Genomic DNA, 12,697 nt, shown 5'->3' on the forward strand with positions numbered 1-12,697 from the left:
GGGAGAGGGAGAGGGAGAACAAACTTCCTTGCTTGAACTAATCCACTTGGCTCCCACTCTCCTCCATGATGTCCAACCTCACCTCAAACCCAAAGCAAAGGGTCCAAGCAGCCATGAGCTTCTGAGACCATGACCCAAATGAATCTTTCCTCCTCTCCCTCCTCCTTCTTTCTTGTTTGTTTGTTGTTTTAGAGAAGGGTTTCTCTGTGTAGCCCTGACCATCCTGGAACTCACTCTGAGGCTGGCCTCAACCTCAGAGATCCGCCCGCCTCTGCCTCACAAGTGCTGGAATGAAAGGTTTGCACCACCACTGCCAGCTGCACCTTCTTTTTTTTTTCTTTTTCTTTTCTTTTTTTTTTGAAGCTGGGGACCGAACCCAGGGCCTTGTGGTTGCTAGGCAAGCGCTCTACCATGCACCTTACTTCTTTAGATTTGATTTTTATCAAATACTTTGTTACAACAAAGAAAGGCTCATTAAAACACATTATTGAGGGCTGGAGAGATGGCTCAGTGGTTAAGAGCACTGACTGCTCTTCCAGACATCCTGAGTTCAATTCCCAGCAACCACATGGTGGCTCACATCCATCTGTAATGGGATCTGATGCCCTCTTCTGGTGTGTCTGAAGACAACTACAATGTATTCATATACATAAAATAAATAATATTTTTTAAAAAACCATTGAAAAACTCAGAATCCGGGTCTGAGTCAGGAAAGTACTGGCCCCAAAAGCAGGAGGACCTGAATTTGATCCTCAGCACCCCCAAGGAAAAGCCAGTTGTGGGGGTGCATGCTTGTAACCCCAGGTCTAGAGAGGCAGGCTGGTGGATCTCAGACCTCAATGTCCAGCTAGTCTAGTCTACATGGCAAGTCCCCGGTTCAGAGCGAGCCTGTCTCCAGACATGGATATCTGAGTAACAGCACCCGTGACCTCTACACAGGGAAGGAAGATTAGGAGCCCATAAAGCCATCCCTATAATAAATAGTAAAGAAAGAGGCGCAAGGGAGGGCTCTCGATCACAGCAAGCTAGGGGCCAGCTGGTTAACACACAATGTGCACTCGAGTTACAAAGCCAGTGTTTACATCCATCATTATAAAGGCTGGTTCAGAGGTGGGTAAAGGCACTAGCCACCCAACCTGACTTCTAGCCCCAGATGCAAGAGAGGAAGGACAGAGCCAACACCTGCAAGTTGTTCTCCACACACTCATACTGCCACTATGCACACACACACACACACACACACACACACACACACACTCATACTCATGCACACAGACAATAAACTACCGTCCCCTGCAGCTCAGCACCGCCTTATACATGCTCCGTTTGGAGGGCTACAGCAGGCTGTGGACTTGGCTGATGAAGAAAAGGGCTAACAAGGAAACCCCAGATTCACTTACCAAGCTGAAACTCAAAGACAAAGGTGATCATTTAGCTCCCAGACTATTTCCAACAAGAGTTCCCAACAGAAAGCAATGACGGGAAAAATAAGAAGATCCAACAGGGCAAGAAAGGTCATGTGAACTTGTTCAGCTGGAGAAGCCTCGAAGGCCGAACGGAGGGCGGGGATTGTGGAAGACTGACAAGCCGGGGAAGAGTAGCATTCTGCCAAATGACGGCATCTGGGATGTATAAAGTTCCTGCCCGGGAGGCCAACGACTCAACCTTTAACTCCATTTATTTTCCTTTATTTTTCATTTGTGGCTTTTTGAGATAGGATTTCAAATACCCCAGGTTGGCCTCAAACTTGCTACAAAAAATGGCCTTGAACTTCTGGTCCTCCACCTTCCCAGAGCTAGGACTGCAGGCATGTACAACCACACCTAACTTTTTAAAATAAGCAGAATATGTAGTAATTCACCGGGAGGGAGGTAAATAGACACATGGAACCACACCCAATTTAGCTGCTATTTAAGAAAATGCAAAGAAAACATCAGCTTGTCTAAAGCTAAGAGTGTGGGAAGGGTGTGGGGAAAGGCTGTGGAGATGGCTCAGTGGATAAAGAACCTGCCTCACAGATGTGAGGCCAGGAGTTCAGATCCCCAGAATCCACAAATGCAGAATCCAGGCAGCCTGTCTCAAAGTCTAGGGCCCAGAAGGCAGAGACAGGGCATCCCTGAGAGCAAGCTAGTTTACCAGAGTAGCCAGATCATTGTGCTCTGGGTTCAACTGAGGGTCCTTGCTTCCATGAATAGTGTAAAGAACGACTGAGGAAATGATGGAAAGTCAATCTAGGACCTTTGCATGCAGGGACACGCAGATACGTGTGAACCTGTGTACAAATGTGTGCTGACACACATGCAAATTACACACACACACACACACACACACACACACACATGTATGGGGAAATGGATTCTGTAGGCAAAGATATAAACCCTACATGTTGAGATTGTACGTGTGCAAGAATTTTTTTTTTTTGGTGTTTACATATAATGCAATTATCTGGAAATAATCCACCCACCAGAAATACTTTTATAGATTATGAAAGAGCTAATGTTTAGAGTACACAGCCATTAAAAAGAAAGAGAAACATCCCTATCTCCTGTCCTAGGAAATGTCTAGGATGTGCCACTAAATGAGAGGTGGAGGAAGGCATCAAGGTGCAGAAAATATAAACTATGATGTCGTTTGTTTAAAAAGAAAGTCTGGGGCTGGAGAGATGGCTCAGCAGTTAAAAGTGCTTGCTGCTCTTGCAGAGGACTGGAGTTTGGGTCCTGAAACCCACCTCGGGCTGCTTATAACTGTAATCCCAGGGGGTCCGACACTATCTTCTGGCCTCCTCGAGCACCTGCACACACATGCACACACATACATGTTATCTGCAGAGATCTGTGGGGCTCTGGCCCAGCTGGAGCTGCCGAAGAGTTGCCCTCTCTAAAGGGGAGAGGGAGTTGACCTTCCCAGGCCTATGTTGCACTGGAGCAGCAGGATGCTATGTGGAGGGCCAGTGCGAGCAGGGAGGGGAGCCGGGTCTAGGCGAGGTGCCAGGTGTCTGCTGCAGCCACCACGGCTCCTGAGTCAGTGCAGCACATCCCACAGGAGCCAAGGTCGGGGCCACAGAGCAGCTTCCAGTAGAGAAAGCTCCGGAGAGAACGTCGCTTCCCCCAAGTGTTACAGCTCTTTATGACAGACACTCTCAGACGATCCTTAGTGAAATAACTCTCCTGCTTTATTTCTCCTAAGGATGGGGTCTTACAGACATTTTGGAGCGGGCTGGGAGCTAAGAGCAGATGCTTTCTATGGGCTTGGTCTGAGATATTAGGATGCCTTATCTGTGTGTGGAGGGGCTTGGGGCGCCGCCCCTACGTGACTGATTGTCATAGTCCTCCCCATGGGGGGCCGTGGCCATGTGTTACAGGACAGGATCCTGGTTAGGAGTAGATGAAACACTTACTGTCCTCACGTATGAGGGTACCAAGATTTCTGAACCCACTCAACCTTGCCTTGTCCACTGCCCCACACATACACACAGACAAACACATATACTCCAAAATAAAAAATAAGTCCATATGCGGGGGCTGGAGAGACAGCTCAGTCAGTATAAACCAGGCAGGCACAAGGGCCTGAGTTAGTTCCCAGCTCCTACGAGACAGCCCGTAATGCCAGCACCAGTGAGGTGAAGACAGAAGGACCCAGGTTTCCCTGGTAGGCAGCCTCACCGGCTCTGCAAGCATTAGGTCTCAATGAGAGACTTTCTCTCAAAACACAGGTAGATGGCTCCTGAGGGACGACTGAGATTGACCTCTGGCCTCCACACGAATATGCAGGCAGACAGACAGACAGACAGACACACACACACACACCACTAAAATTTAGGCAACCCTATGGTAATTGAAAATGCCAAGGCAAATACCATTTTTGTGCTGGCTGGTTTCATGTCAACTTGACACAAACTAGAGTCACTGTCACCTAAGCGGGGGGGAACTTCACCTGCAAGATGCCCCCATAAAATCAGGCTGTAGGCAAGCCTACAGGGTATTTTCTTATTAGTAACTGATGGGGGAGGGCCCAGCCCATTGTGGGTGGAGCCGTCCCTGGGCTGGAGGTCCTGGGTTCTAAAAGAAAGCAGGCTGAGCGAGCCACAAAGAGCAAGGCCAGTAAGCAGCACCCTCCACAGCCTCTGCATCAGCTCCTGCCGCCAGGTTCCTGCCCTGCTTCAGTTCCTGCTTGACTTCCCTCAAAGAACTGTGACTCAGGGCATGTAAATCAAATTAACCCTTTCCTCTCCTGGCAATAGTAACTCTAACTAAGACAGTGTTTAAATTATATTAGACTACTTCTTGCTAAAACCAAATTATGAAGATCTCAACTATGGAATGAGTCTCTCTCCTCCAACAGCTTGCTCCAATATGGAATAGCACTTGGATCTCCAGGTTTGAAAATACTGCATAACTCAAAGTAAATTTCAGGGGTTAGGGAGGAGACTCTGCCCAGAAAGTGCTTGCCATGCATGGGGACCTAACTCAGATCCCCAGCCAACTCCCTCCAACAACACACATCTGTAGTCCCACGTACCCTGGGAAAGATCAGAGAGGCAGCCCCCAGAGTCAACCCAGCCAAAACTGTAGAGGGAGAGCTTCAGTGAGAGACCTTGACTCAAAAAACTGGAGCATGACAGAAGCCAGCCGACGTCTGGCCTCCCACAAGCGCGTGCAGAGGCATGCACACCTGCAGACATACACCATAAGCACACGCCCCGTAGATAAATGTGAAAGGATAATGCTCAAAAAGCACCTCATCCACCATCTTGAAAGAAACAACTCATTATTTTCAAAAACCTGGTCCTCAGAAGGTGGCAAAGAGATGGGTGGCTCCCGGCTAGCCTTGGAAATAACAGGACCCTGTGACAAACAAAAAGGGAACTAGAAGGTAAGAGGGAGGGACGGAGAGGGAGGGAGAGAGGGAGGGAGGGAGAGAGGGAGGGAGGGAGGGGGAGAGAGGGAGGGAGGAAGGGGAGGGAGCAGGAGGGGGATGGAAGGAGGGAAGGGATAGAAGTGGGGAGGGAGGAAGGTGGGGAAGAAAAGTAGGTTGGCTGGCTTGTGAGGTGTCTCATCAGTTAAGAACACATATCCAAGCTCAGTTCCCAGCACCCATGTTGGGTGCTTGCCTGTATCTCTGACTGCAGGAGCCCCAAAGCCATTCTCTGTACTCCACTGGCACCTGAGGTCACATCTGCCTACCCACACGCTGACAGATGCAGACACCGACACAGAGACACACACTAATTAGAAACTTAAAGTGACCTCTTTTTGTCGCTGTTGTTTTAAAGGAAGGGAACATAAAATGGTTGTGTTTTGAGCCACCCCTGAGAATTCGTAAGGAAACACCCATAAGGAGAGCGCCCACAGGAAGGTAACCGTGCAGTGTGCAGTGTGGGGAGGTGCCGTACCATGCCCTCGCCTCCGGGGTATCGCCCTCACTGCGCTCTGCCCCCTGGCGCCATTTGTACCACTTGGTGAAATACAGCTGTCAATTAGTAAACCCTGGTGGCCGGGATGCACATTCTCTGTTTGGAGTTCTTTTTCAAAACATTCAATTTTGTGTTCATTTTCAAAGGTTTTTCCTCTTACGTGCCTATGTCTGAGGTGGGGGTGGACCTGAGTGCAGGTGCCCATAGGGGTCAGACGAGGGCATCAGGTGCCCTCCAGCTGGAGCTGCAGGTGCTTGTGAACTGCTCAGTGTGGGTGCTGGGAACTGAACCCAGGTCCTCGGTCAGAACAGTACACACTGAACCATTGAGCCATCTCTCCCGCCCTCGAACATTTATTTACTAACATGACTTTAAGCAGAGTTTTTTATATGCAAATTCAAATTTTACTAGGTCGTTCTATAAAGTGTTGAGAAAGGCACAGTACCACTGAAGGCCAGTCAAGGTGCCGTGAGGTAGAAACTTAAAGGTTCGTTGGAAAGTCAGCTGGACGGTGTTTTGCCGGGGCAAACACATGAAGGAACGTTTCGTTAAAGTGGACACCGGTGTAAAAGGCTAAGGCAGACTCGTGCAGGAACATTTTGCTGAAGCAGACACAGGAGGGGGTACGCCCTGCTCAAGCAAGCACGTGAAAGGATTCATGATGAAAGATTCTTTGCTAACGATAAGTTCGTATTGGTCTGCCTTATACTGTGTAGCTGAACTATATTTACCGGGACTCCGTAGAGAGAAAAGCACTGGTGGTGTGCTGCAATTCCTTGCTACTTCCTTGGACTCAGGATAATTGAAGGCACGTGCTGAGGCAAGTCACGTGGAGGACACGTGGTGTTCGGAGGGGATAAATAGGACTCCACGGAGTAATGGAGGCAGGGCTTGGCTTGCTGGTACAGCTAGCCGTGCGATGCTTGTAGGTCTCGAGTCTTTGCTGATCTTCGATTCCCTGAGAAGAGGCGCAGCTGAACACTTCTCCCCACGGGTCCCTCCTGATGACTCGAGCCAAGGCTGAGGCCTGGCTGTCTCTGCTAGGCTGTGTCACTGCTGTTGCTAGCCCGACTCTACCGAACTGGACTGTGGTGCATCTGTGAGGTGTTTGTGAGTGGACCGAGCTGCTGCTGCCGACCTGAGAACTGAACTGCTGACTTCCAGACGACGCAGATGGGCCACCGGACCTCTTTGCTTGTTCTTCCCGGTGTGGCTGTGGTAAATCTCTTCTCTCTGCTTTTCACTACAACCGGTCCGTTTAACTGGCCTGCTGAGTTTGCCTTTCCTTCACTCAACCTGACACCGCCATACCACGGACCTCGCCTGACCCTGGGCTCTCCACTCCACCTCTACCCTTGGAGCTCACGTTAGCCAGGGGCCGCCCATTTTGTAAAGCTCTCCCGTTAACCTGCTTCCTTAGATTCTTGCTCTCCGCACCCTCACAGCCGACTCTGTATACAATACCCCAGGTTAACAGGAATCAGAGAAGACCCGGCAGCAAGCGTGTTCTATGACGACCAATCGCATGGCATAGAACTTTCTCCTTCCTCTAAATGTGTAAGAAGGGAGCCTCACTCTGCCCAGTGAACCTGATTTCACCCAGGGGTCCTGATACGCAGCCTTTGGTCTGTCCATCTGTGGCATTAAGGCAAATTATGGAAGAGTTTATTCGGGGTCATGGTGCCAGGGGGTTAGAGTCCATGGGCGGTGAGGGGGGGGGGTTGCATGGCAGTGATCACAGACATGGTGACTGCAGTAGTGACTGAAAGCTCACAGCTTGAACTACAAGCACGAAGCCAAGAGAATAAACTGGAAATAGGCAAGTCTTTAACTCAAAAAGGTTGCAAACTGTCCTCCAACAAGACTGTACCCCCTGAACTTCCCCAAACAGCACCACCAACCAGATACACCTATGGGGGACATAATATTCGAACACCACAGCCCCAAACCTGCACTCTTTCCAATCACTCGCTCAGACACCAATAAGTGCCAACCCCAGCACATTCTTTTTGGGCTCGGCTGTCACACCAGGCTTAGGTGATATCTTGCCAGGTCCTCCTACAAAGACCCACTCTACCCCTCACCCCCACTACCTGCACTAGCATGCTGTCCGGGGAAGGAATTCAAGAGAAAAACCACATAACCAGTCTCGAGTCACTTCGCTTTAAATGCATTTTAAACCACAAACCAGGATCATCATCGGCCCCCCTCCAAGGCTCCACTGCCCTGCTGGTTCCCACTTGGCAATGCCCGTCCTTCTAGACTGAAGAGCTCACTTACACCCAGGGCTTATCTCTTCTCTAAGGTTTTCTCCCTGGCTCAGGCTCTGGCTGCCACCCTTCTTACTCCTCCATGTTCTCCCTGGACTAAGCACATCCATTCAAGTGGCTCCCTGTGTCTCCTCAGACTGGAGGACAGAGCCCAGGCCCCTCCGCCTTCCTCACCCCATCTGGTTCAACGGTCCTCGAATGGATCTCTCCACTCTTCATACCTCTACCCTTAAAGTCCGATCCTCAGGCTAGCAAGGTATCTTGGCTGGAAAAGTCAGGTGTTGACAACCTGAATTCAGTTCCTGGGAAGCACATGGAGGAAGGAGAGCACCTACTTCTGAAAGCTGTCCTGTGAGTATACAAGGGTTTATTTGGCTTACTTCATTGAGGGAAGTCAGGGCAGACACTCAAGAGTGAACATGAGGGCAGGCTTGCTTGCCATTCAGCTTTTAAGCAAAGAATGCACTCACTGACAAGGAAGTACAGCAGAAACCATGGAGATCACTGCTTGGTGAGTCTCTGGCTTAAGATTAGCTTGCTTTCTTCTATCACCCAGAACCAACTGCATAGGGAATGGAGCCACCCACAGTGGGCTGGGTCCTCCTACATCAAATAACAATGCAGAGAGTCTGCTACAGACAGGTCCACGGGCCAAGCCTTCGATGGAGACTTTCTTCTAGGGTGACTCCAGGCTGTGTTAAATTGGTAATTAAAGCTAACTAGGATATTACTTGTGTATTTGTTTATTTAATGTGTGTGTGTGTGTGTGCGCGCGCGCGCAGACATGTATACATGGAGGTCAGAGGTCAACATCAGGTATATTCCTCAATCATATTCTGCCTCTTATATTTTTCCCTGAGACAGGGTATTGTGTAACCCAGGCTACCCTTGAACTCTATATATCTAAGGACAACTGTCAGCTCCTGATGCTCCTGTTTGCACAACCTCAGATTGGGGTTTATTAGTATGCGTCTTCATACCTGATTTTATGTGATGCTGGGGATTGTGCCCAGGGCTTCATACATTCTAGGCAGGCACATCCCCATACTGCGACCACATTTTTGAGACAGGGTCTCACACTGGCCTGGAGTTCACTGATCAGGCCAGATCAGCTGAACAAGCCCTAGGAGAAGCCCTCGCGTCTACTTTCCCAGCACTGGGATTACAAACTCAAGCTGCCAGGACAGTTCTGTTTTGCTTTGGTTTGTTTTAACCTGGGTCCGGTGTGTGCTAGCATTCCAAGACCTTACCAATTGAGCTGGCTCCCCAGCCCATGTGAACTTTCTACACCAGCAAACGGTAATTCCCTTAGCACTCCAATGGTTCACCATTGATACAATCTAACTCCTTTTCTGAACAGGCCCATAAACCTTTGCCCGGGTGGCCCTGCCTCTCCCAGTCGCTATGCTCAGCGCTTCCTACCTACTGCTCCCCCACCCCCACCCCCAAGACTGCACGGAGGAAGGAAGTCCTGAAGCAAAAGGAAGCAAGGTCCAGCCAAGCCTTTGCAGACAGGGCTGTAAATATGTCTCAAGCTAGCAGAGTGCTTGCCCCTGTGCTTGAAGCCTTGGGTGTCATCCCCAGAACCGCACAAAGCTGGCATGGTTTGCCTCTGTAACCCTCAGCCTGTGGGAGGTGGAGACAAGAGCATGGGGATTCAAGGGTGTCTTCAGCTACACAGAGAGTTCAAGGACAGTCTTGTCTGCATGAGACCCTGTCTCAAAAGAACACAAGTAGCACAGCAGACAGACTTTGTAGTCACGCAGTAGAGAGAGGCAGTGCCTGTGTGAAAGAAGACCAGAGGACGGGGCCGGGAAGACACTACAGTGGACGAGGAAAGCATCCACCATGCGCATGAAGCTCCGGTTTCAGATCCCCAGCACCCATGTAAACAGTGTTGTGACATGTCTGTAATCCCAACAGAAGAGATAGGGACAGGACAATCCTTGGGGCCCAGTGGCCAGCCAGTCTAGCAGAATGGACAAGCTTCAGCTAACTAGAAACCATATTTCAAAAAAGGAAGGTGGCTGGGCATAGTGTTGAACATCTCTAATCCAGCATCTGGGAGGCAGAGGCAGGTGAACCTCTGTCAGCACCAGGCCAGCCTGGTCTACATAATGAGTTCCAGGAGAGCCAGGATTACACAGTGAGACCCTGTCTCTCGAATACGATTAAAGAGCCCTCTTTCTGCCATCTTCCCACGATGTCACTATGAATGTCCTAACAGATGCTCTCAAGGGTATCAACTGCTGAAAGAGGCAAACGCCGGGTCCTCCTCAGACCGTGCATCGAAGTCATAGTTGGGTTCCTAACTGTGATGGTTGAAGCATGGTCACGTTGCTGAGTTTGACATCACTGATGATCACAGAGCTGGGAAAAATCAGCGTGAACCTCACAGGCAGGTTGAACAAGTATGGAGTGATTTGATGTGCAACTCAAAGACCTAGAGAAATGGCAGAACAATCTGCTCCCACCTGTCGGTTTGTTTCTGCCATAGTGACAACCTCATGGGCCATGAGGAAGCAAGACCAAACACTCCCCTGAAATTCTTTTTCTTGAGATGCAAAACATAAACATAAGGCCTCCATGGACAAAATGAATAGATAAATAAAATTGAGTTAAATTTAAAAAAGAAAATAGTGAAGCAGAGGGACAGGTGAGATGGTTCAGCAGAGGAAGGTGACGCCACCAAGCCTGGTGACCTGAGTTCTATCTCTGGGATCCACATGGTCAGAGAGAAAAAGTTCCACACGAATAGTTCCGATTCCAACGGCAGCTTCAGACAAAGTCTCCAAACAATGGTTCCCACATTCAGAAATGAGATGAATGGGAAGTCTGGTCACAGACTCCAGAGAGGTTCGCCATGATGTTAAGACACCGCACAAACTTCCGGGGTCCGAACTTTTTACAGAGCCTTAAGCCATCCTCCCCAAGGTAAGGACCTTGAGGGACTTCAAGGCAACAATGACGATATTTTTCTTCCATTCTTTGTGTCTGAGTATGCACAGGTGTGCTTGCACCTCTGCTTGTGCTGTGGGTGCTCTGCACATGCATGCACACACATGTCGAGGCTGAAGCTGATGTCAAGAGTCACCCTCAGTGGAACCCAGAGCTCATGGGTACAGCGTAGCTCATGAGCTGGCCCCCTTTCTCCAGGAATCCCATCTCCACCTTTCCATGCTGGAATTACAGGCAGCCTGCAGTGCCTGCCAGGTATTTATTTGGGCTCTGGGGATCCAAACTCCAGTCCTTACACTGGTAAGGCAACTGCCTTAACCACTGAGCCATCTCTGTGCCCTAAGAGTGAAAAACATCTGAGGCTCCACCGCCAGCACCGCAAACACCTCTAATTCCTCCCCCATTCACCATCCACCAAAAACTCTCCAGACTCCATTTAAGGTTCCAGTTCTTGTTCCTATCTGTACATGTCTAGGTCCTAGTTTCCAAAAGCTATCTAGTAACTCACACCCACACTCTTTCCATGCAGAATCCTGGAACAACATCTCCTCCAGCACAGAAAAACCTCCCTGGGATCTCAGATAAGAGCAGCTGCTGTTTCCAGTGGGAAATAACTGGAAAGGAAGTGCAGGAGCCGGGGATGGCGGGGAGGTGCTTGCGCACACACACACACACACACACACACACACACACACACACACACACGTAAAGACTCTGAGGAGGCCAGAAGCAACAGAGTACCTGCAGGGGCTGCACCTCAGTTTATTCCCCCTCATATTAGCTTTCTGTTAGTGGGACAAACTTAAGACCGCAATTAAAAAGAAAGGAAGAAAAGCTTCCAGGCCAAAAGGGACTTGTCACACACGCCTGGCAACCACAGTTTGATCCTGAAAATCCAACTAAAAGTGGAAGGAAAAAAAAATACTCTGCAAAGCCTCCTGTGACTTCCACATGTGCGCACAGCATGCAAACACATGACAATGATAATAAATAACGTGGCGGGGGCTGGAGAGACGGCTCAGCAGTTAGAGCATTTGCTGCTCTCCCAGAGGCCTGCTTGGCTCCCAGCGCCCATGCAAGGCAGCTCACGATTGTGACTCCAGCTCCAGGGGATCCCACCCATGCCCTCTTCTGGCTTCCAAGGGTACCTGCGTGCCACCCCCTCCCCGCCACACACACAGAAAAATAAATCTTAAAAATATATACATATATGGGGGCTGGAGAGATGGCTCAGTGGTTAAGAGCACTGACTGCTCTTCCTGAGGTTCTGAGTTCAAATCCCAGCAACCACATGGTGGCTCAGAACCATCTGTAATGAGATCTGATGCCTTCTGGTGTGTCTCCAACTATGGTGTACTCATATACATAAAATAAATAATACTTTAAAATATATATATGTACATATTCACATATAAATAAAAATAGAAGAATGCATGCATATACATATGTTTTCGCACACACTCATACACACACATCACAGCTTCAGCCATGGCTTATTGGTTTTCTTTTTTCTTTTGGGTTTTTGTTTTTTTGGGGGTTTTGTTTTGGTTTGGTTTGATTTTCGTTTTTTGTTTGTTTGTTTTGCTTTGGGGTTGTCTCATGGAGGGAGTGCATGATAGACGAAGCTATTTACCTCTTGATAGACAAGAAGCCAAGTCATGAGGTGAACAGAATCCCCATATTCCCTGTAAGGGCCCAGCAAGACTCTACACCCACCAACTCCCACTAACATCACAGGATGATGACCAATTCTTTACTACATGAGACTCTGAGTAGGGGGCATTTCATGGAATCCTAAGACCACCCCCACTCCCACACCTTGAACACTGCCTACTGGATTGGAAGCTGAGGTGGGGGGGTGGGCGACCAACTCTGTTATTGCTACATTGATGCTAGAGCGCAGAGAAGACAAAGGACCTCCTCCAAACCACAGCACTAAGAAAATTCCAGAAACAATCTGGGGATTTGGCTCAGTTGGTAGAGTTCTTGGGCATATAGGAAGGGGGGGTGTGTTCCATCCCCAGCACTGCATGGACCAGACATGGTAGAATACACG

The 12,697-nt window shown here is 49.3% G+C and overlaps 1 protein-coding gene across 2 annotated transcripts in view; it reads right to left on the reverse strand.

The window, feature by feature from the left end:
* Nucleotides 1-12,697, reverse strand: part of Ralb (RAS like proto-oncogene B) — a 36,142-nt gene that overhangs the window by 21,927 nt on the left and 1,518 nt on the right.

Source organism: Rattus norvegicus, chromosome 13, assembly GCF_021556685.1.
Source record: "Rattus norvegicus strain SHRSP/BbbUtx chromosome 13, alternate assembly SHRSP_T2T, whole genome shotgun sequence".
In the NCBI taxonomy this organism is placed as follows: Eukaryota; Metazoa; Chordata; class Mammalia; order Rodentia; family Muridae; genus Rattus; species Rattus norvegicus.